The sequence below is a fragment of the Balaenoptera acutorostrata genome, chromosome 8, assembly GCF_949987535.1.
Source record: "Balaenoptera acutorostrata chromosome 8, mBalAcu1.1, whole genome shotgun sequence".
Taxonomy (NCBI): Eukaryota; Metazoa; Chordata; class Mammalia; order Artiodactyla; family Balaenopteridae; genus Balaenoptera; species Balaenoptera acutorostrata.
In genome coordinates this window covers 101,817,392-101,843,278 of record NC_080071.1, presented here as the reverse complement: position 1 = coordinate 101,843,278, position 25,887 = coordinate 101,817,392, and the positions used below count along the sequence as shown (strand labels likewise).

Genomic DNA, 25,887 nt, shown 5'->3' with positions numbered 1-25,887 from the left:
CAGTGTGTGGGCCTCCCTGGGGCCAAGAGTGAGGGTCAGCCTCCGAATCCCATCTCTGCAGCTCCCTGCCCGGATCTGACCCAGTGGACCCAGAGGGGCTGCTCTGAGAGGCAGGGGATGAAGGCAAGTTAGTGCCCTGGGGAGTGGACTTTGGCCAGTGTGAGAAGCAAGCACGCACCGTCAGGGTCTGCCCCCTCCTGCAGCCGCTCTGCCCTCAGGCTGTGTCCCACTTGGCTGAGCCTGGTCAGGATTTGCTTTCCCTTCTTCCTGGTTCACTCCTCTTTCCCTCACTCTTCCTCCCTGGAAGTGTTGCTACACACGTTTGACCTCAGGCTCTGATTTCTAAGGAGGCTGTGCTAAAATAAGCACATACTATGTCCCAGGCAGTATTTTGGACATTGGGAGACAGTAATGCACAAAACAGAAAAACATCTCTGTCTTCATGGAGCTGATGTGCTAGAAGTGGTGGTGGGCTGGGGCAGACAGTCAAGAAATAAGGAAGTTGCAGACAGTGTCAGAGTATGGTGAGTAGTATGAACAAGCTAGAGGGGGGCCCAGGCATGGGAATGCCAAGGGAGGAGGAGGGGGCAGTTTTATACAGGGCATTCCAAAGAGGCCTCAGCACCAAGGCTGACATCTGAACACAGACTTGAAGAAAGCGATGCAGAGGGCCACGTGGGTACAAGGGGAAGAGTGTTCCAGATGGAGGGAACTGAGGTGCAAAGGCCCTGAGGCAGCACGATGCTTGGCATGTCCAAGGCTTAGGAAGGAAGCCAAAGTGGCTGGATCAGGGTGAGTGAGGAGCACAATAGAGGTCCAAGCAGGCCAGACCCTGTTGGGTCATGATCTTGTCGGTGTTGGGAGAAGCAGGGAGAGGTGTAGTTACTGTTGACTGGTGCAGTGAGAGATGATGGAGGCTTGGACCAGGGTTCAGCAGAGGAGTTGGAGGGCAGACTCTGGATAGAGTTTGGAGCCAGTAGGCGTTAGATTTAGACATGAAGGAGGAGAGAAGGCAAGGCTGACCACAGGGTGTTTGGCCTGAGCTCTGGAAGGTGGAATTGCCATTAACCAAGCTGATGGGAGAAGCGGGCTCTGAGGGGAAAGATGAGGAATTCAGATGTTACGCGCTGAGTCTGAGGTGCACGCGGAAAGGTGGGTGGGTAGTTGGGTATAACAGAAGACTGGAGTTTGGGGTGGGGATTTGCATTGGAGACTGTGCACAGTTCTACCTGTATTCTTTTGCATCTTTCTGCTTCACTTGACATAATGTTTGAGAAAGTCTTATGTATTGTAGTTTGTTTATTTTGCCATATGGCATTCCGTGGTATGAATACACCCCAATTTATTTAACCATTTCACTTTCAATGGTTATATGGATTGTGCCCGATGTTTGACTAATATGGATATTTCCATTGTGATCATCCTTTATATGTGCACATGTGCTCACATTTCTTTGGGCTATACACACAGAATTGGGATTTCTAGGTCATAAGCAAGCATATTTTCAATTTTACTAGATAAGGCCAAACTGTTTTTCTTTTTGTTTTGTTTTCTTTTTTTTTTTTTGGCTGCACCACTCAGGATGCGGGATCTTAGTTCCCTGACCAGGGATGGAACCCTTGCCCCTTGCGGTGGAAGCATGAAGTCTTAACCACTAGGCCATCAGGGAGGTCCAGGCCAAACTGTTTTTCAAAGTGTGTGTACTACTTTGCACTTTTCCTAGCAGTGTCTGGTGTCTGAGAGTTCCTGTGGGTCCATGGGGCTTGCTGATACTTGATACTGTCAGGCTTTTGCCAATGTTTGTCAGTGTTTGTCAGTGTTTGCCAATATGGTGGGTGTATAGGGTTATTCCATTATGCCCTTAATTTATGTTTTCCTGTTTCATTTGTGAAGCATGTATTACTTCTTCAGTACAAGTCATTAAAATATATTAGTGATAATAAAAACAAAGAGAAACTGACTCTAAAATTCCAAAGATCAATAAAAACTTGAAGAAAGGGGTGAGAGGGAGTAAAAACATGCCTCTTTTCCATCTAACACTGGATTAGTCAGTGGACGTTGCCTGGAGCCTGGGTAACTTACAGGGCTTTGTATAACGTGAGTATAAGAAGACCCAGCAGGCCCTTGAAAGTCATACTGAACACTTCCTCTTTGACCATCTTAGTTCTCTTTCTAAGGGGACACAGAGGCTAAAGCTATTGATGGGGCAGAGTTGGGGGGAGGCTGGGTATGGTTTTAAGCAGGGGCTGGTAGTACAATCCCCTTAACTTGGTGTCATATTGCTGCATAACTCCCCAAGCCCTTTCTGTAGACTGGTTGCCCAAAACAATGGGATCTGGAAAATTTCCTAACACGCTGGGCATGCCCCAGAATTGGAACGTGGAGAAGCCTAAGGAAGTCCTATGAGCAGCAGGTCCCAGGCTAGGGTGTCACCTTCCTCTGGGTGGGCAGGCTGGGCTCTGCGGAGCACACGGGGGCTCCGGCTACTGACCGTGGATGTGCTGCTTCTCCTTTGTTCGGTGACCTTTTCCAGTTGTATTTCTTTGTAAACAACAGCATGCCAGAATAACATCAGGCCCCTTTGCTGACATCAGCTCCCTTCAGCTGCACCCCTGAACACAAGGAAAATGTGAAAGAAACACAATAACAGTGAAAAACTGTAGCATAGCTCTGAGGGCTGGATGCATCGATAAGGACATGGAGACTCTTAGCGGTGTAATCAGGGGGATGACCCAAAACTTACATACCAAACTCTGTGTGTATGAGAAGCCATGCTCTTTCCCAGTGCTCGTGGGACATTTACAAAAATATTTCATTCATTACGCAACAGGCAAGAAAAAAATTTCCAGTAAATTCCTCCTAATAGAAATTGTACAGGTCAGTGCTTTGACCCGGTGCAGTGAAAATGGAGACTAATAACAAAAGTAAAAAGCAAAAACCTCCATCTATGTGAAATTTAAACAAACATAAAAACACTGCAATCATTTCCTAAATAACTTCTGAATCAAAGACAAATTTGAAACTACAATTGCTGAATACTAAGAAAATGGTAATGTGAAAACCTTATATATCAAGACCTAGGAGATCTGTCAAAGTTATAATGAAGCAAATTCATGACCCTAAATGCTTTCAATGTTAGGCAGAAAGGAGAAATAAATAAAGTAAGCTTTCAATTCAAGTTAAAAAGAGAAGAATAGAGTAAACTTAAGGAAATCGGACAAAGGAATTAGTAGTTAAGAACAGAAATTAATGAATTAGAAACCCCAAGCCATAAATAAATAGTAGAACTGGTTCTTTGGAAAACCCCCAACAAAAGAGATAAATCACTAGCTGGTCCTGCTGGCCCTGGTGTGTTTCGCCAGGATACACATGATGGATGGCATTGCAGGCAGGACGGCTTCCTGAAGGCAGACCCAGGGTTAATGTGCAAGTCCACACCCTTCCCAGAAACTCCATTCCTCAAACGCTCAGGAAACTCTCTTGGAATGCAAGTGAGTAGAGTGTGATCGATTCAGGGATAAACTTGAATTTGGTCTAATTAATTAAAAAAGGTCTGCAAAACTTTAGAAATTGAACTATAATTAGAGAAAAAACCCTTTTATTGTACATTTAACCTCATGCCCGCAAAGAGAGCGTTGCGTCTTCGTGGTGGGGAGGAAGCAGGAACCTAAAGCACAGGGGCTGGAAAGGAGGGTCAGCACCTCAGATGTGGAGGGGATTGAAATGGGGTCAGGAAATTGCTAAATATAACTCAATAGATAGATGATTTCCCAAATAAGTATAAATGACCAAAACTTACTCCAAAAGAGAGAGAAAGCCTGCATATAGAAATAACCATGGAAAAAGTAGAAAAGGGATCCATAAAATGGTAGATAAACAACTAGTTACATGTTGTAGAAGACGGCAGAGCGGAAAATTCCAGGAACTGGTCCCTCCACCAAAGCAGTTACTGAACTGGCATAAACTGTCAGAATCAACTATTTTGGAACTCTGCAATTTAGTCAGATCCTTGCAGCATCCAGGGGAGTGCTGGATGAAGAGAGGGTTTGGTAAATTTTGGTGTTTCTGTAGCAGCTACCATCCTCCATTCTTCAGCCTTGAGCCAAGCAGTTATGGGACAGATGGCCTGTCTTCCTGGTGGGTTTGCTGGTGCCAGAGTGGGCAATAAAGCTTCCCCTCCAAATATAAGATTGTGTGTTTTTTTCTGCCTTGATGGGTAAATGAGGGGCCAACATAGGTGCTGGCCATTGTTTCAACCCCTCTGGCTGAAGCACCTTCCTGAACAGCGTCTGTTGAAAGAATTTAAAGAGACAGAGGGTCTTTTTCTTCCTTGTCTTTTTTTTTTTTTAATTGGATCCAGGCATTCAAAGAAATCACTGTCAGGTCACTCTCTGACCACAGAGACAACAGAACAGAGACTTCAGTGACTACATAAAACAAGGAATATAGATTTTGCATAAAATAGTTTAGAAAAGTCACCAAACAAATAGATGACTGCAGCCCTCAACAACAAAAACAGCAATCCATGGGGAGGGGGGAGAATCTGATCTCCAGAGTTATTATATTACAGTATTCAAAATGTCCAATTCTCAACAGGAAAACAAGAAATTGATAGAAACCATCCCCATGAAAGCCCAGGCATTGAACTTACTAGGCAAAGACTTTAACTGTCTTATACATGTTAAAAGAACTGAAGAAAACCATGGACAAAGAACTAAAGGAATCAGAATGGTGTATGAACAAGTAGGGAGTATCAATAAAAAGATAGAAATTATACAAAGTAACCAAATAGAAATTCTGAAGCTGAAAAGTACAATAGACAAAAAAAAAGTTCACTAGAGAGGTTCCACAGAAGATTTGAGCAGGTGGAAGAAAGTATCAGCGAACTTGAAGGTAGGGCAATTGAAATTAGGACAGAAAGAAAAAGGAATGAAGAAAAATGAACAGAGCCTAAGGAACCAATGAGATATCATAAAATAGACCAATATCATATTATGGGAGTCCCAGAAGGAGGAGCGGGGAGAGAGAGAGAGGTGGAGAGGGAGAGGGAAGGGAAGGGAAAGGAAGGGATGGGAAAGGAAGGGAAGAGGAGAGGAGAGAAGAGAGGAGAGGAGAGGAAAGGCAGAAAAAAATATTTGAAGAAATAAGTTTGAGGAAAGACATGAATGTACACATTCATGAATGTACAATAACAAGAAATTTAAGGAAATCCATGCAGGAGAAACTCAAAGAGAACCACACTGACACACATAATCAAACCATCAAAAGTTAAAGACAAAGAAAAGCAGCAAGAGAGATGCAACTTGTCAGGTATAAAGAGTAGTCCATAAGATTAATGGCCAGCTTCTTATCACGAACCATGGTGAACAGAAGGCAGTGGAATGATATATTTAAAATGCTGAGAGAGGGACTTCCCTGGTGGTGCAGTGGATAAGTCTCTGTGCTCCCAGTGCAGGGGGCACAGGTTTGATCCCTGGTCCAGGAACTAGATCCCACATGCATGCCACAACTAAGAGTTTTCATGTCACAACTAAGGAGCCCACGTGCTGCAACTAAGGAGCCTACGTGCTGCAAGGAGCCAGCAAGCCACAGCTAAGGAGCCTGCCTGCCGCAACTAAGACCTGGCAAAACTAACTAACTAAATAAATATTTTAAAAAAATGCTGAGAGAGGCTCCCATGGCCGCAGCACCTGGGCCGAAGGTTCTCACACGAAGATTAACAGACACAGTTGGGAGAAGATGGCGGAAGAGTAAGACGCGGAGATCACCTTCCTTCCCACAGATACAGTAGAAATACATCTACACGTGGAACTGCTCCTACAGAACACCCACTGAACGCTGGCAGAAAACGTCCGACCTCCAAAAAGGCAAGAAACTCCCCCCGTACTTGGGTAGGGCAAAAGAAAAAAGAAATAACAGAGACAAAAGAATAGGGACGGCACCTGCACCAGTGGGAGGGAGCTGTGAAGGAAGAAAGGTTTCCACGCACTAGGAGCCCCTTCGCGGGCAGAGACTGCGGGTGGCAGAGGGGAGAAGCTTCGGAGCCACGGAGGAGAGCGCAGCCACAGGGGTGCGGAGGGCAAAGCGGAGAGGTTCCCGCACGGAGGATCGGCGCCGAGCAGCACTCACCAGCCCAAGAGAGGATTGTCTGCTCAGCCGCCGGGGCGGGCGGGGCTGGGAGCTGAGGCTCGGGCTGCGGTCGGATCGCAGGGAGAGGACTGGGGCTGGCGACGTGAACACAGCCTGAAGGGGTTGGCGCACCACAGCTAGCCGGGAGGGAGAGCGGGAAAAGGTCTGCAGCTGCCGAAGAGGCAAGAGACTTTTTCTTGCCTCTTTGTTTCGCTGCGCGCAAGGAGAGGGGATTCAGAGCGCCGCCTAAACGAACTCCAGAGAAGGGCGCGAGCCGCGGCGATCAGCGCGGACCCCAGAGACGGGCGTGAGATGCTGGGGCTGCTGCCGCCGCCTCCAAAAAGCCTGTGTGTGAGCACAGGTCACTCTCCACACCGCCCCTCCCGGTAGCCTGTGCAGCCCGCCACTGCCAGGGTCCCGGGATCTGGGGACAACATCCCCGGGAGAACGCACTGCGCGCCTCGAGCTGGTGCAACGTCACGCCGGCCTCTGACGCTGCAGGCTCGCCCCGCCTCCTCCGTACCGCTCCCTCCCCGGGGCCTGGGTGAGCCAGAGCCCCCGAAGCAGCTGCTCCTTTAACCCCGTCCTGTCTGGGCGGGGAACAGACGCCCTCAGGCGACCTACACGCAGAGGCGGGTCCAAATCCAAAGCTGAACCCCAGGAGCTGTGCGAACAGGGAAGAGAAGGGGAAATCTCTCCCAGCAGCCTCAGAAGCAGCGGATTAAAGCTCCACAAACAACTTGATTACCTGCATCTGTTGAATACCTGAATAGACAACGAATCATCCCAAATTCAGGAGGTGGACTTTGGGAGCAGGATATATTAATTTTTCCCCTTTTCCTTTTTTTTGTGAGTGTATATGTACATGCTTCTGGGTGAGATTTTGTCTGTATAGCTTTGCTTTACAATAGCTTTATTTTACTTCACTATATTATAGCCTCTTTCTTTCTTTCTTTCTATTTTTTCTCCCTTTTACTCTGAGCCGTGTGGACGTAAGGCTCTTGGTGCTCCAGCCAGGCATCAGGGCCGTGCCTCTGAGGTGGGAGAGCCAACTTCAGAACACTGGTCCACAAGAGACCTCCCAGCTCCACGTAATACCAAATGGCAAAAATCTCCCAGAGATCTCCATCTCAACATCAAGACCCAGCTTCACTCAACGACCAGCAAGCTACAGTGCTGGACACCCTATGCCAAACAACTAGCTAGACAGGAACACAACCCCATCCATTAGCAGAGAGGCTGCCTAAAATCATAATAAGGCCACAGACACCCCAAAATACACCACCAGACGTGGACGTGCCCACCAGAAAGACAAGATCCAGCCTCATCCACCAGAACTCAGGCACTAGTTCCCTCCACCAGGAAGCCTACACAACCCACTGAACCAACCTTAGCCACTGGGGACAGATACCAAAAACAACGGGAACTACAAACCTGCAGCCTGTGAAAAGGAGACTCCAAACACAGTAAGATAGGCAAAATGAGATGACAGAAAAACACACAGCAGATGAAGGAGCAGGCTCAAAACACACTGGACTTAACAAATGAAGAGGAAATAGGTAGTCTACCTGAAAAAGAATTCAGAATAATGATAGTAAGGATGATCCAAAATCTTGGAAATAGAATAGACAAAATGCAAGAAACATTTAACAAGGATGTAGAAGAACTAAAGAGGAACCAAGCAATGATGAAGAACACAATAAATGAAATTTAAAATACTCTAGATGGGATCAATAGTAGAATAAATGAGGCAGAAGAAAGGATAAGTGACCTGGAAGATAAAATGGTGGAAATAACTACTACAGAGCAGGATAAAGAAAAAAGAATGAAAAGAACTGAGGACAGTCTCAGGGACCTCTGGGACAACATTAAACGCACCAACATTCGAATTATAGGGGTCCCAGAAGAAGAAGAGAAAAAGAAAGGGACTGAGAAAATTTTTGAAGAGATTATAGTTGAAAACTTCCCTAATATGGGAAAGGAAATAGTTAATCAAGTCCTGGAAGCACAGAGAGTCCCATACAGGATAAACCCAAGGAGGAACATGCCAAGACACATATTAATCAAACTGTCAAAAATTAAATATAAGGAAAACATATTAAAGGCAGCAAGGGAAAAAAAACAAATAACACACAAGGGAATCCCCATAAGGTTAACATCTGATCTATCAGCAGAAACTCTGCAAGCCAGAAGGGAGTGGCAGGATATACTTAAAGTGATGAAGGAGAAAAACCTACAACCAAGATTACTCTACCCAGCAAGGATCTCATTCAGATTCGATGGAGAAATTAAAACCTTTACAGACAAGCAAAACCTGAGAGAGTTCAGCACCACCAAACCAGCTTTACAACAAATGCTAAAGGAACTTCTCTAGGCAAGAAACACAAGAGAAGGAAAACACCTACAATAACAAACCCAATACATTTAAGAAAATGGGAATAGGAACATACATATCGATAATTACCTTGAATGTAAATGGATTAAATGCTCCCACCAAAAGACACAGGCTGGCTGAATGGATACAAAAACAAGACCCATATATATGCTGTCTACAAGAGACCCACTTCAGACCTAGAGACACATACAGACTGAAAGTGAGGGGATGGAAAAAGATATTCCACACAAACGGAAATCAAAAGAAAGCTGGAGTAGCAATTCTCATATCAGACAAAATAGACTTTAAAATAAAGACTATTACAAGAGACAAAGAAGGACACTATATAATGATCAAGGGATCGATCCAAGAGGAAGGTATAACAATTGTAAATATTTATGCACCCAACATAGGAGCACCTCAATACATAAGGCAAATACTAACAGCCATAAAAGGGGAAATCGACAGCAACACAATCATAGTAGGGGACTTTAACACCCCACTTTCACCAATGGACAGATCATCCAAAATGAAAATAAATAAGGAAACACAAGCTTTAAATGATACATTAAACAAGATGGACTTAATTGGTATTTATAGGACATTCCACCCAAAAACAACAGAATACACATTTTTCTCAAGTGCTCATGGAACATTCTCCAGGATAGATCATATCTTGGGTCACAAATCAAGCCTTGGTAAATTTAAGAAAATTGAAATCGTATCAAGTATCTTTTCTGACCACAACGCTATGAGACTAGATATCAATTACAGGAAAAGATCTGTAAAAAATACAAACACATGGAGGCTACACAATACATTACTTAATAACGAAGTGATTACTGAAGAAATCAAAGGGGAAATCAAAAAATACCTAGAAACAAATGACAACAGAGACATGACGACCCAAAACCTATGGGACGCAGCAAAAGCAGTGCTAAGAGGGAAGTTTATAGCAATACAAGCCTACCTCAAGAAACAGGAAACATCTCGAATAAACAACCTAACCTTGCACCTAAAGCAATTAGAGAAAGAAGAACAAAAAAACCCCAAAGCCAGCAGAAGGAAAGAAATTATAAAGATCAGGTCAGAAATAAATGAAAAAGAAATGAAGGAAACAATAGCAAAAATCAATGAAACTAAAAGCTGGTTCTTTGAGAAGATAAACAAAATTGATAAACCATTAGCCAGACTCATCAAGAGAAAAAGGGAGAAGACTCAGATCAATAGAATTAGAAATGAAAAAGGGGGGCTTCCCTGGTGGCGCAGTGGTTGAGAGTCTGCCTGCTAATGCAGGAGACACGGGTTCGAGCCCTGGTCTGGGAAGATCCCACATGCCGCGGAGCGGCTGGGCCCGTGAGCCACAGCTGCTGAGCCTGCGCGTCTGGAGCCTGTGCCCCGCAATGGGAGGGGCCGCGATAGTGAAAGGCCCGCGCACCGCGATGAAGAGTGGCCCCCACTTGCCGCAACTAGAGAAAGCCCTCGCACGAACCGAAGACCCAGCACAGCCAAAAATAAATAAATAAATTAATTAAATAAATAAATTAAAAAAAAAAAAAAAAAAGAAATGAAAAAGGAGAAGTAACCACTGACACTGCAGAAATACAAAAGATCATGAGAGATTACTACAAGCAACTCTATGCCAATAAAATGGACAACCTGGAAGAAATGGACAGATTCTTAGAAATGCACAAACTGCCGAGACTGAACCAGGAAGAAATAGAAAATATGAACAGACCAATCACAAGCACTGAAATTGAAACTGTGATTAAAAACCTTCCAACAAACAAAAGCCCAGGACCAGATGGCTTCACAGGCGAATTCTATCAAACATTTAGAGAAGAGCTAACACCTATCCTTCTCAAACTCTTCCAAAATATTGCAGAGGGAGGAACACTCCCAAACTCATTCTACGAGGCCACCATCACCCTGATACCAAAACCAGACAAAGATGTCACAAAGAAAGAAAACTACAGGCCAATATCACTGATGAACATAGATGCAAAAATCCTCAACAAAATACTAGCAAAAAGAATCCAACAGCACATTAAAAGGATCATACACCATGATCAAGTGGGGTTTATCCCAGGAATGCAAGGATTCTTCAATATACGCAAATCAATCAATGTGATACACCATATTAACAAATTGAAGGAGAAAAACCATATGATCATCTCAATAGATGCAGAGAAAGCTTTTGACAAAATTCAACACCCATTTATGATAAAAGCCCTGCAGAAAGTAGGCATAGAGGGAACTTTCCTCAACATAATAAAGGCCATATATGACAAACCCACAGCCAACATTGTCCTCAATCGTGAAAAACTGAAACCATTTCCACTAAGATCAGGAACAAGACAAGGCTGCCCACTCTCACCACTATTATTCAACATAGTTTTGGAAGTGTTAGCCACAGCAATCAGAGAAGACAAAGAAATAAAAGGAATCCAAATCGGAAAAGAAGAAGTAAAGGTGTCACTGTTTGCAGATGACATGATACTATACATAGAGAATCCTAAAGATGCTACCAGAAAACTCCTAGAGCTAATCAATGAATTTGGTAAAGTAGCAGGATACAAAATTAATGCACAGAAATCTCTTGCATTTCTATACACTAATGACGAAAAATCTGAAAGTGAAATTAAGAAAACACTCCCATTTACCATTGCAACAAAAAGAATAAAATATCTAGGAATAAACCTACCTAAGGAGACAAAAGACCTGTATGCAGAAAATTATAAGACACTGATGAAAGAAATTAAAGATGATACAAATAGATGGAGAGATATACCATGTTCCTGGATTGGAAGAATCAACATTGTGAAAATGACTCTACTACCCAAAGCAATCTACAGATTCAATGCAATCCCTATCAAACTACCACTGGCATTTTTCACAGAACTAGAACAAAAAATTTCACAATTTGTATGGAAACACAAAAGACCCCGAATAGCCAAAGCAATCTTGAGAACGAAAAATGGAGCTGGGGGAATCAGGCTCCCTGACTTCAGACTATATTACAAAGCTTCAGTAATCAAGACAGTTTGGTACTGGCACAAAAACAGAAATATAGATCAATGGAACAGGATAGAAAGCCCAGAGATAAACCCACACACATATGGTCAACTTATCTTTGATAAAGGAGGCAAGCATATACAGTGGAGAAAAGACAGCCTCTTCAATAAGTGGTGCTGGGAAAATTGGAGAGAAACATGTAAAAGTATGAAATTAGAACACTCCCTGACACCATGCACAAAAATAAACTCAAAATGGATTAAAGACCTAAGTGTAAGGCCAGACACTATCAAACTCTTAGAGGAAAACATAGGCAGAACACTCTATGACATACATCACAACAAGATTCTTTTTGACCCAGCTCCCAGAGAAATGGAAATAAGAACACAAATAAACAAATGGGACCTAATGAAACTTAAAAGCTTTTGCACAGCAAAGGAAACCATAAACAAGACCAAAAGACAACCCTCAGAATGGGAGAAAATATTTGCAAATGAAGCAACTGACAAAGGATTAATCTCCAAGATTTACAAGCAGCTCATGCAGCTCAATAACAAAAAAACGAACAACCCAATCCAAAAATGGGCAGAAGATCTAAATAGACATTTCTCCAAAGAAGATATACAGATGGCCTACAGACACGTGAAAGAATGCTCAACATCATTAATCATTAGAGAAATGCAAATCAAAACTACAATGAGATATCATCTCACACCGGTCAGAATGGCCATCATCAAAAAATCTAGAAACAATAAATGCTGGAGAGGGTGTGGAGGAAAGGGAACACTCTTGCACTGTTGGTGGGAATGTAAATTGATACAGCCACTATGGAGAACAGCATGGAGGTTCCTTAAAAAACTACAAATAGAACTACCATACGACCCAGCAATCCCACTACTGGGCATATACCCTGAGAAAACCATAGGTCAAAAAGAGTCATGTACCACAATGTTCATTGCAGCTCTATTTACAATAGCCAGGACATGGAAGCAACCTAAGTGTCCATCGACAGATGAATGGATAAAGAAGATGTGGCACATATATACAATGGAATATTACTCAGCCATCAAAAGAAATGAAATGGAGGTATTTGTAATGAGGTGGATGGAGTTAGAGTCTGTCATACAGAGTGAAGTAAGTCAGAAAGAGAAAAACAAATACAGTATGCTAACACATATATACGGAATCTAAGGGAAAAAAAAAAAAGGCCATGAAGAACCTAGTGGCAAGACGGGAATAAAGACACAGACCTACTAGAGAATGGACTTGAGGATATGGGGAGGGGGTGGGGTGAGATGTGACAGGGTAAGAGAGTGTCATGGACATATATACACTACCAAATGTAAAATAGATAACTAGTGGGAAGCAGCCGCATAGCACAGGGAGATCAGCTCGGTGCTTTGTGACCACCTAGAGGGGTGGGATGGGGAGGGTGGGAGGGAGGGAGATGCAAGAGGGAAGAGAAATGGGAACATATTGTATATGTATAACTGATTCACTTTGTTATAAAGCAGAAGCTAACACACTATTGTAAGGCAATTATATTTCAATAAAGATGTTTAAAAAAAATGCTGAGAGAGAAAAAAAACCTGCTATCCAAGAATTCTGTATCTGGTAAATTATTCTTCAAAAATGAAGGAGAAGTTAAGACATTCTTTTTTTTCAATTGAAGTATAGTTGATTTACAATGTTATATTAGTTTCAGGTGTACAACACAGTGATTCAGTATTTTTATAGATGATACTACATTTAAAGTTACTATAAAATATTGGCTATGTTCCCTGTGCTGTACATTATGTCCTTGTATCTTGTTTATTTTATACATTGTAGTGTGTGCCTCTTAATCCCCTTCCCGGATGTTTCCCTGGCACCACCCCTTCCCTACTGGTAACCACCAGTTTGTTCTCTATATCTGTGAATCTCTTTCTGTTTTGTCATATTCATTTGTTTTATTTTTCAAATTCCACACATAAGTGAAAACATACAGTATTTGCCTTTCTCTGTCTGATTTACCTCACTAAGCATAATACCCTTTAGGTCCACCCATGTTTGTGAAAATGGCAAAATTCATTCTTTTATAGGGCTGAGTAATATTCCATTGTGTGTATATGTGTATACACTCCACATCTTCTTTATCCATTTATCTGTTGATGGACACTTAGGTTGTTTCCATATCTTGGCTACTATAAATAATGCTGTTTTGAACATTGGAGTGCATGTACTTTTTGAATTAGTGTTTTCATTTTCTTCAGATATATAGCCAGGAGTGGAATTGCTGGATGATAAAGTAGTTCTATTTTTAGTTTTTAAAAGAACCTCTATACAGTTTTCCATAGTGGCTGCACCAATTTACATTCCCACCAACAGTGTACAAGGGTGTCTTTTTCTCCACATCCAATATTTATTATTTTTTGTCTTTTTGGTGAGAGCCATTCTGACAGATGTGAGGTGATACCCCTTTGTGGTTTTGATTTGAATTTCCCTGCTGATTAGTGATGTTGAGCATCTTTTCATGAGCCTGCTAGCCATCTGCATGTCTTCTTTGGAAAAATATCTGTTCAGGTCTTCTGCCCACTTTTTAACTGGATTATTTTTTTGACACAGAGTTATTTGAGCTGTTTATATATATATATATATATAATTTTTAAAAAATATTTATTTATTTATTTATTTATTTATTTATTTATTTATTTATTTTGACTGCATCAGGTCTAAGTTGCCGCATGCGGGATTTTTCATTGCGGTGCACAGGCTCTTCAATGCGACGTGTGGGCTTCTCTCTAGTTCTGGTGCATGGGTTCAGTAGTTGCAGCACGTGGGCTTAGTTGCCCCATAGCATGTGGGATCTTAGTTCCCCCACTAGGGATTGAACCTGCATCTCCTGCGTTGGAAGGCAGATTCTTAACCACTGGACCACCAGGGAAGTCCTTGTTTATATATTTTGGATATTAGCACCTTATCAGATATATCATTTGCAAATATCTTCTCCCATTCTATAGCTTGTCTTTTTATTTTGTTGATGGTTTCCTTTGCTGTGCAAAATTTTTAAGTTTAATTAGGTCCCATTCGTTTATTCTTGATTTTTTCCCTTGGCTGAGGAGACAGATCCAACAAATCATTGCTAGGACTGATGCCAAAGAGTGTACTGCCTATGTTTTCTTCTAGGAGTTTTATGGTGTTTGGTCTTACATTTAGGTCTTTAATCCATTTTGAGTTTATTTTTGTGTATAGTGTGAGAAAATATTCTAATTTCATTCTTTTACATGTAGCTGTCCATTTTTTCCAGCACCACTTACTGAAAGACTATCTTTTCCCACTGCATATTTTCACCTCCTTTGTTGTAGATTAATTGACCATATATACTTGGGTTTATTTCTGGGCTCTTTATTCTGTTCCATTGATCTATGTGTTTGTTTTTGTGCCAATACCACATTGTTTTGATTACTGTAGCCTTGTGACATTTGTTTTTTGTTTTTTTTTTGGCCACACCATGTGGCTTGTGGGATCTTAGTTCCCTGACCAGGGATTGAACCCTGGCCCTTGGCAGTGAAAGTGTAGAGTCTTAACCACTGGACCATCAGGGAATTCTTGTGACATTCTTAGATAAAGAAAATGTAAGAGAGTTTATTGCTAGTAGACCTATCCTACAAGAAATGCTAAAAGAGCACTTCAGGTTGAAATGAAAGGACACTAGATGGTAACTCAAAGCTGTATGAACAAATAAAGATCTCCAGGAAAGTTAACTATATAGGTAAATGTAAAATTACCATTATTGCATTTCTGGTTTGTAACTCCTCTTTTTGTTTCCTATATGCTTTAAAAGACAACTGCTTAAAAAAATAATTACAAATCTATGTTAATGAGCATACAATGTATAAAGATGTAATTTATGACAATAATAACACAAAAGGGAGATGAAGTAGGATTGGATCAGAGTTAATGTATGCTATTGAAACTAAGCTGGTATGAACTGAAATTAGATTGTTATAAATTTAGGATGTCAATTGTAATCTCCATGCTAAGCGCTAAGAAAATAAATTTAAAAATATGCAGAAAAGTAAATGAAGAGAGAATCACAAAGGTACACTAGAAAAAAATCAGTCAAACACAAAAGAAGGTATTATTGGAGAAACTAAGAAAAATATAACATACGACATAGAAAAAAACAACGAAATAGCAGAAGTAAATTGTTAACTCTTGGTAGTCACTTTAAATGTAAATGGATTAAACCAATCAATTAAAAGAGATTGGCAGGACAGATTTAAAAAAATAATCCAACTTTATGCTGCTTACAATAAACTTACTTTAGACCCAAAGACACAAATAGGATGACAGTGAAAGGAAGGAAAGAGAGAGCTGGAGTGGCTATACTAATATCAGAAAAAAACAGATTTTAAGTAAAAAATTACTACAGTGAGACAAAGAAGAACATGTTTATAAAAATTTCTACTCATCAAGAAGATAGAAAAATTATAAATGTATACACATTAAACAACAGAACCTCAAAATATATAAAGCAAATATTGACAAAATAGAAGAAAGAAATAGACAGCTCTCCGATAATAATAATATGAAACTTCAATACCCTGCTTTCAATGACAGATAAAACATCTAGGACAAAAGAGCAATATAGAAGTAGAGGACTTGAATAGTATTATAAACCAACCAGACCTCACACATACAAAGAACACCCAACAACAAAAGAATACACATTCTTCTCAAGTGCCCTTGAAACTTTCTCCAGGATAAACCATACTTAGGCCATAAAACAATTCTAAATAAATTTTAAAAGATTGAAATCATAAAAATGTCTTCTCCAACCACAATGGAATGAAGCTAGAAGTCAATAATGAAGGGAAACTGGAAAATAAGGAAATTCATTGAAATTAAACAACAGACTCTTAAACAACCAATGTGTCAAAGAAGATATAACTAGAGAAATTATAAAATACTTTGAGATGAATGAAAACAAAAGCATAACATACCAAAACTTATAGGATGCAGTGAAAGCAGTGCTCAGAGAGAAATTTATAGCTATAAATGCATACATTAAAAAAGAATTCTCAAATCACCAACCTAACTTTATTCCTCAAGAAACTACCAAAATAAAAGCAAACTAAACCCAAACCTAGCAGAAGAAAGGGGATAATAATAATCAGAATAGACACAAGGGAAGAGATAATAGAAAAACAATAGGGAAAATCAATAAAACCAAAGGTCATTTCTTTGAAAAGATCAAAAAAAATTGGTAGACCTTTAGTTAGACTAAGAAAAAAAGAGAGGAGACATAAATAAATAAAATCAGAAATTAAAGTGGGGACATTATACCAACCTTACAGAAACTAAAGGATTATAAGAGAATACCGTGAATAATTGTATGCCAAAAAAAAAAAAACACCCAAAAAACATAATCTAGATGAAATGGACTCAGTCCTTGGAAACACACAAATTGCCAAAACTGACTCAGGCTGAAATAGAAAAATCTCAGCAGACTTATAATGTGTAAAGAGATAGAATTGGTCATCAAAAACCTCTCCGTACTCATACTTCCTGATTTTAGAGCTTACTACAAAGCTGCAGTAATCAAAACAATCCAGAGATTCCACCGTGTCTAGACCTGAAGTGAGAGAAGTGGGGAGAGACCTTGTGCCTCATCCCTCTGGCACCGCTGTTATGGGAATACCAGCCCTAACCCTCTGCTGGCCCATTGGCTGGCGACTCCCCTTCTGGGGAGCCCACTTTGCTGGTGCTTCCTGCCCAGGGGTAGCTCTTCTGGGCTCACTGGCCTGTGCTCAGCCACTGCTTCCCAAAGTCCCACTCCTGGGATGGGATTCTTTAGCTTCTGGGATGAGGGGCAGGTTGGATCCCAAACAGTGTTCCCCTGGCACTCGCCAATGGCATTGACACCAGGTCTCAGTAGAGGTGGGCCTCTCCTTAGGGTAATGTAGTTCAGAGGCGAAGCAGGTGACTCTCACTTCACATCTCAGGAAGCAGAGGTGGGTGTCTGTTCCAGCCTTTTCCCTGGGTTCCTGTGCAGATGGCCTGAAAACCAATTCCAAAGTGTCCTGAAAGTGTCAGCTCTGCCTCCGTGCCCCACTGCTCCACACTGCAAAAAAGTGATGCTACTTTGAAGGATGGAAAACCCAGCTTCTATAGATGAAAATAAGCACAGAAACAGAGCACCATGCATACGTATTCCTGCCCATCTATACATGTAGGAAAACACTGAAATACCAACAGTGAAGTTGGATTTTGGACACTTTTTATCTTTGTGATCTCCTGCATTTTCTAAGTTTTCAGAATTGAGACCGATCCTTTTGGTAAAGGAAAGATATGTTACAAAAATGTCGGGGGAGAGTCTTTTCCTCTTACAGCACTCAGCACAGGACCTGCTGATGCATTTTAGATTAAATCCATGAAACACTGAAGGATGACTCCCAGGCTTGGGACCCCAAACAAGGTGAGATCACCAAAGGAGATCAAAGCCGTGGAGGAATCCTGCCCCTTCCAGCCTTCCCGCACCAGCCGCCATCCCTCTGAATGGCCTTGGGCTGTGAGGGCTGGGCGGGAAGGAGGAGTGGTCCCAGCTCTGCAGGGGGCAGCCTGTGAGAGGCTGGTGGGGTCAGATGGTCCTCAGGGCCCGAGCGGCGGCCAGTGGGCCAGAGTGGGCCCTTCCCCATGGCCTCTCCTCTCCTACCATCCTCCCTCTCATCTGCCCGGGCCTCAGGGCGCTCTCTTCCTGAGCACACTTGACCTTTGCCTTTGTTGCTTCCTCTGCCGGGAGCCCCGTCCCCACGAAGCTGTGGGTCAGGCTTCCCCGGCCTCAGGCTCTGCTCGCCCCAGTCTTCTCTGAGAAACCGCTCAAGGCAGCTCCATCTGAAGGAGAAAGCTCCCCAGGGAAGGTATCACGTGTCTGCTGACCTCGCTCCCCATCTGTGGGTCTCGGGAGGACAGAGACCTTACCTGCCCTGTCGCCTGCTGAATCCTCCTGGGGGCTCAGCAGTGCTGCCTGGGGAGAGGCCTGAGGCTGGGCCCCCAGCCCCGCCTCATCTGTCCCAGCTTTGACGTGGCTTTAAGAATACCCGTGTCACCCCTACTTCCAGGACCCAGCGTGCACCCCCATCAGGACCTCCCAGGCCTCCCGTGGACTGGCCTCTGTCCCCTCGACTCCAAGGCTGATGCTCTGGCCACACCCAGAATCCCTAGGACCTCAGCCCCCCTGGCCTGGAGAGTCCGCCTTCCCCTGCTGTCCTGACATCAAGTCCAGACCTCAATGTCTCCCGCGCTGGGCGGCCGTTCCACCTGCTCAGCCAGCTTGCCCGTCTCTGGATGCTCATCCACACAGAGGCTTCCGTACGCTGGGCTGCTGGCCTCTCTGACTGTCCAGAGGGATCCCTGAGCGCACAGGTACCTACCCCGGGGCAGCCCGGCTCAGACGAGCCGCGGAGTGAGGGCCTTCGCTCCGTGAAGTCGCTCCGGGGGCATAACTGCTCCTCCCTTTTCCCTTCCCCTCCTCCTTCTCTGGTTTGTCTGTTTGCCTCTCCCGTTTGCACAGAGCCAATCTAGCTTATGAAAAACAAGCTGTCATCTTAGTGTTTTTTATACCTCGTTCCCCGAACAGCTGCTGTGTTTCCAGATGTTCATTATTGCTGTATTAGCGGAGGTTGTTAATGATACTCGGGCTGACAGAATACAAATTGATTTTCAAAAGTTATGCTGATTGCTTAGACACGTTTCTTGTGCCAGCTAAGCAAAATGGAAACACACACACACACACACACACACACACACACACAAACCCAAAACAAAACCCATGCCATGTGGCACACATGGTCTTTGATCTAAGGGGCTGGGGCCACATGTGAACCAAATGTCAAAGACATTACACTGACTGGAGAAGGTGTGGATAGGGACGGGTTTCCAGGGAAGCATTAACCGGGCTAAACCCAAAGGGACACAATACCCAGAAGCAGTGCGGCCCTGAGATACTTTGTTGTTCCTGGCTTCTGCTGTGGGCATAGAGAGCCTTGTGGGGTGCAGAAGGAGTGTGGATCCCAGAGTAGGACAGGCCTGGCTTGAATCCCAGCATTGCCATTTATTGGGGGTGTGTGAATTTGGGAAAGTTGTTAACCACTGAACATCCTTACCTGCAGAATTCAGACAACAGTACGGGTGTGCACCTCCCGGGTGGTTATGGGCATCGAACAAGACAGAGGATGCCAAACTGGGACGGCCCCTTATCAGCTTGGGAGAGATAGGGAGATATGGGTACATGGCAGGAACTTCTGGAGTCTTCACCAGCCTTCATTAGTAGGAAAGGCAGAAACTCCTTGATCTGTCCAAGATCTCTGGAGCTGGTCCTGCTTCCAGACACCCAGGGAGAGATAGAGCTGGGGAACCAATCAAGCCAGAGGTACTATGGTTTCTGCTGCTGCCACGTGGTGTCACTGTTGTGCACAAGCCTCGCATAGCTTGGTGGATGCTGGCCCACGGCTACAGTGCGGGCCTTGCTCCGGGACCCACTCAGGCTGCACTGCATACACGCCTGGGCTGCAGGGTTGTGATGCTATTCTTTTCTCTTCAAGAGGGCCCCAGGGTTCTTCACTGGAGATTGTACAACAGAGAAAACTAAAGGTCCTCTTATAGCTTTTTCTGGGGCAAGCGTTCTTCACTGATGTCGGAATTGGAGAGAGACCACTCCTGTGGTTTCCAAGAAAACAAAACTGGACTGCCAGGTGACTTGTCTCTACTCTTAGATGCAGAAGCAGCTGTTTTGGCTTTAAAATTCCATCTCACTGGCACCTTGTCCCATGTGTAGATCACCAAGCTCAAGTGATTGGTTTGTGCTGACCTATCGGCTGATAATCACCCTTTCCTCTCCACCCACGTGGGTGGGCAGGTCACAGGCTGTATCAGAGGTCCTGGCAACGTGTCTTGTCATCCAGGATATTTGTCTACTGACTTCCCTGCAGCCCTTACTCCTGGGAGTCTGTGGGGACAGCAGATGGAGGAGACCAGATCTGGACGAGACGGCGGTTTCCCGTCCGCCTGGCACCTGCCCTATCAGGCCGAGATGTAAGGGAGTTTCCGTAAGGCTGCGCTTTGGACCACTAAGCAGAGAAGCACCTTGAGGGAAGAGGCTTTAAAAGGACTCTGTTGTGGAGAGGAGTCTGGGCTCTTGTTCAGGCCTCACAAGCATACCCGCTGCTCTGGGCCGCTTGCTGGGCAAGAACAGACATCCCAGAGTTTTCTTTGCCCTGTATCCTGCCACATTTGTGGGCCCACTACTCCATTCATTCATTCATTCGTTGTTGAAAGCCCATCGTATGTCCAGCCGTGTGATTGGTGCTGTTGGAGAAGGAGCCCACAGCACACTCGCGGAGACGGGTTTGGAGGAGGCTGGGGTCCTAGGGGGAGTGCAGGACCTGAAGTGTTGGATGGGAGGAAGGCGAGAGATGTGACTGCAGGAGGCCTGGGAGCGGGCCAGTGATTGCTGTGTTGGGCATGAAGGCCAGCAGTGTGGCCGGCTGGTTTGGAGCAAACGGCTTTCTTGGAGGAGGAGGGAGAGGGGGCGGGGGGAGGGAGACACCCTCTTCCCGGGTCTCTGCCCGCCTTTTGTCTGGCTAACCTTCCAGTCTCAAGTTCCGTGACACCTCCTTAGGCAAGTCCCCCCTGCCTGCCAGGCCCAGACTAGGTTAGACCTCCTGGTTATAAAGTCTTTTAGCCCCATGAGCTTTCAGCCACAATTCATATTAAATAATGGTTTGTGTGATTCTCTGTTTGTCGTCTGCGATCTGGCAGAGGGGCACCTCCATGGGGTTTTGCCCACCTATCATGCTTACTGAATATTTGCACCTGCCTCTGGGTGGAGAACTGGAGTTCTGCCTCTGTCCATCCGGGGAGGTGCTGGCGAGGGATCTGAATTCCCCCTCCCAGGGTTGTCACCTGGTGAACCAGTAAGGTTGTTCCCCTTCTGGTCTCAGTTTTCTCTGAGAAAATGAAACAAACTATTGAAGCAAACTATCTCTGAGTTTCCTTCCAGCTCCGACCATCTGTGCATCACAGCGGAGCGACGTCTGGGGGAGATTGCAGAGCCCCCTCAGTCTTGGCTTGACTGCCTCTTGCTCTGTTCTCTCCCTTCTGCCTGTTTCCCACCTTCAGTCCCACCAGGACCTGGGACTGTACCGGCGGCGCCACGGCTGGAAAGCACCTGTGGCATCATGGGAAGATCTGTCCCCTCGAGATACTCGTGATGATTTTTCCATTGAGCTGACCTCGAGATGTCAGATTGTTCCTGATTTGTGCGGCTGGCTCTGGGCAGCTGAGTTCCTCATTCTGGGGGCAACGTCTATCTGTGGAGGGCTGTGGCTGAGGGGACCAGTGGAGGGGCGGTCGTACTGCCCACAGACATGCTGCCCTGCCTCCAGGCTGTGAAGGGAGATTAATGATGTACTGCCACAAGGCGGAAAGAGATGTCTTTCTTGATCATGCTCAATACACATGACAGGTTATTGGGTTTCCTGAAAACAGAGTTGGCGATTTCCATTGACATATATGTTAGAGGGAACCCAGACCAGATTTTGCAAATTGTTTTATGTGTCTATGTGGAATGCTCAGCCTCATTGCTGGTGACAGGACTATTCTTTTCCTGTCGCTGTTGTCTTGACAAAGGGCTGCACTGCGGAGATGCCCAAAGGGGAGAAGGGGTGTATCCTCACCATCATCCCGGCCCCACCCAGTCAGGAGACATCAACTCCCTTGAGTGTTCGCCCCCAGGTAGAAGAGCCTTGGGGAGTCCGGCCTGGGGTTTTACCTCTGCGTCTGCAGGATCCTAGACTAGCCTGAGGAGAAGCCGGTCTGGCCCTGGGCAGAGGCTGGCTGAGCGTTTAGAAGCGTCTGGTACCAGCTTGGGTGCAGAGTAGACCTTTGGATGAGTTAATTCCACGTCGTCTGGACGCCGGTCGGGGAGGGGCCATCACACCTCATCTCACGAAGCTCCCAGACCTCACCAGGTGGCGAGGACACCGGGAAGGGGCAGGGGCCCCAGCCGGAAGGGTGATGTACGTGGAACAAGTCTTGCTCGCTCCCTGGCCCAGCCCCCCTTTTCCTTCCTGTTCCTCAAGGGCCCGAGCCCAAGCTGAGCTCTGAATGAGCTCTCACGGCACACTCCTGTCCCCAAGACGTCCCCTCTGCCGGGGAAGGAAGGGCACCGGTTGCATGGGGGAAGGGCAAGCACATTTGCAGGCCTGTTTTGGGTGGGCAGAGGCCCCATGTTATCAGTGTGTGCTGGGCCTCTAAATCCAAAAACGGCAAGGGTGGGGTCATGCGGGTACCGGCAGCCTTTCACGTGCTGCAGGCTTCACTCTGAGCTCAGGAGGCGTCTCTGAAGCATGAGGACTAACTCCTTTGGGAGGTCTGGACAAGGGGCCGGTACACTGCCCCAGGCCAGGGAAAGCTCCAGATGCCCTTTCTCCAGGGGCCGCCACCAGGGCCCTGGACTTGTCCATCCTCTCTGACCCTCTCTCCTTGGGGCTGGACCCACTCCACCCCACCCCAGGTGACCTGGGACGCTAAGGGACCCCACCCAACCCTTCTCCTGGCCTCACCCCAGGGAGTCCTCAACTCAACCCTGGAGGCTGCTGGCCCCTTGGTACGCAGAGGGCCTGGTGGCTTCCCAGCTAAGCCTGGCAGAGCCGAGGGCAGGGGCTCTGGGGTCTGTCTGTGTGTGTCTTGTATCCCCGGCCCGCACTGAGCCTCCCCACAGCACCCAGAGTCCTGGTCAGCTCCGGGCCCTGTCCCCACCTGTGCTGCTTCTGTCCTTTGTCTGTCTCTCCACTCGGGTGTCTGATGGCAACCCAGCCCCTAGCAGGGTGCCAGGCACTTAGTGGGCACCATTTAAAAAGCACATCATTAGGTGCATCAAAAGAGCAAGGATTCCACCCAGCCACTTGGGAGGGGGATGGGAGGAGGGAAGTGGCGTGTGCCTGGCAAAGCCAGGCAGCCCTAGGACGTCCATGGAAACGGCTGTCATTCTGCAGTGCCGACTTGGCTGACTCTCTGGACAGGACCCCCGCCCGCAGCCCCCAGCCCTGCTGGGTTGATTCTCTGCTCTCAGGGATGCGGTGGAGGCCCTGCTCCTGGGGCCGAGGTTCCCAGCCCAGCCCCCTCACTGGGGTCCTCCATGTGCTCTGGGCTGGTGATTGGGACATCAGGGGTCCCCCGCTTCTCTGCATTAGAGCCCAGGCAACTCCATCCTCCACACTGTGCTACCTAGGTTACCACCCCCCGCTTCCCGTCCAGGGAGAAGGGAGGAGTTTTGGTATCGCTTGCCTCCATCTACCAAAGGCCTTGTCAAAGGGGGAGTGGGTGGGAGCATGGGGGGCATTGGCACTGGGCACCCCAGCCTTAGCATGCTTGCCCCTTCCTCCCATCTGGGTGTTTCTGCTGTGCCTCTTTCTGAATGCCCCCAGTGTGTCCCAGTACGAGTGGCCACAAGCATGGACTTTGGTTTGGGTGCAATTCTGAATCCTTCACTCAGTAGTTATTGATCTGAGGCAAGTGAGTTAACCTCCCTAAACTTTCATTCTTTTTTAATCTGCAAAATGGGAGTACAAATGGTATTGGACTTTTAGGGTGTCTTGAGGGTTAAGTGAGGTTAGGGTCTCAGCTCAGGCTGGTGAATGTCAGCTGCTGTCCCCACAATACTTCCTGCTGTGGCCCCTTTTCTCTTGGGGAACCTGGAATGAGGGAAAGGACTGAGTGGCCATCGAATGGGGTTCTGGGAGAGGCTGAAACCTCCTTTACTTTGCTGTGTCCCAGAGCCCCATTTCTGCCATCAAATAATTAAAAGAGTGGTTTGCAAACTGTTTCTGAAACTATTTTTCAAATCGTGCCCTAAGCTTCCATGAAGATCCTGTGGGGAATACCTTGGGGGCAAGAGGGTGTAGGGTGGGCTCTCCTACCCTTCCCCTTAACAGGGGCTACTTTGCTTCTGTAAATGCTGTCAGATATTGGGTTCCACAGAAGATTTCTTTAAAATACATGACACACTGTTAAAAAAGTGTGAACATGAACATTTGTATAATAAAATTTGGTAAAACGTTTGGACACCAGTGTATTAAAAAGACTTCATCATTATCACCGTTTTAAACTGATAGGAACAGATACTACACTTGATCTTAGCCAAAAAGCAGAGAAGTGATCATCAACATTTAAAAAATAAAATTATATAGAAGGCTTCCACAGGCCAGGCAGTCTTCTAAATTCTGGGGACATAAAAGGGCATGAAAACATGGTCCCTGCCATCAAGGAGAGTAACTAGCAAACTTTCATAAAAATTGCTTTCACTCACATCTGTGTGTTTATCAAAGCCCATGGGGGTTTCAGATGAGGAAACGGGGGCTGAACTTCCAGAAAGTGTCAACACCATTAACCAGCAGGACTCAGCTCTGCCCTACCCCACCCCCCTTCTTCCCACCTGAAGTCTTACCACCACACCTACAGGTTATAATGTCAGTGGACTTGAGAAAAGCAAGAAAATACATCAAAATAGTAATACTGGTTTTTTTTTTTAATTTTTATTTATTTATTTATTTATTTATTTATTTATTTATTTTTGGCTGTGTTGGGTCTTCGTTTCTGTGCGAGGGCTTTCTCTCGTTGCGGCAAGCGGGGGCCACTCTTCATCGCGGTGCGCGGGCCTCTCACTATCGTGGCCTCTCTTGTTGCGGAGCACAGGCTCCAGACGCACAGGCTCAGTAGTTGTTGCTCACGGGCCTAGTTGCTCCGCGGCATGTGGGATCTTCCCAGACTAGGGCTCGAACCCGTGTCCTCTGCATTAGCAGGCAGATTCTCAACCACTGTGCCACCAGGGAAGCCCTGGTTGTTTTTTAATAGAGGAATTTTGTGTGATTTATATTTTCTTCTTTATACTTTTCTGGGTTTTCAAATTTCCTCTAAAGTATTATATATTACTTCCATTTTGATGCTTGTATTATTTTTATGATGAGAAAAAGGCCTTTAAAAATTATTGAAAAGTAACAGAACCGTTTGTACTCTGAGGTGATGCTGCCCGTCTTGATAGAACATGGATGTGATTTAATTTTTTCCCCTTTAGAAAGGAGTTTCATCATTTCATGGGGAGGTAAAGGGAGTTATAACTTAAAAACAGCAATACACACTTCCCCTCCCGATCATGTTATTCTACCAGAGAAGCAGAGTAAAACCAGCTGGATTTATCAGGGTACCTCCTGGAGACACCCGTTGAATGAAGGTTCAAGAAATGCACCTGAATGTGGATCAAATATGCACTCCCTCCAATGTCTTGGGAAGGTTATCTGACTCTGGCACTGCAATCTGACAAAAGTGTT

General features: G+C 45.2%; 1 pseudogene; it reads right to left on the bottom strand.

Moving 5' to 3' along the window:
• Nucleotides 1–24,575: 24,575 nt before the first annotated feature.
• Nucleotides 24,576–24,720, bottom strand: LOC114238028 (U2 spliceosomal RNA; annotated as a pseudogene).
• Between the last annotated feature and the right edge of the window lie 1,167 nt (nt 24,721–25,887).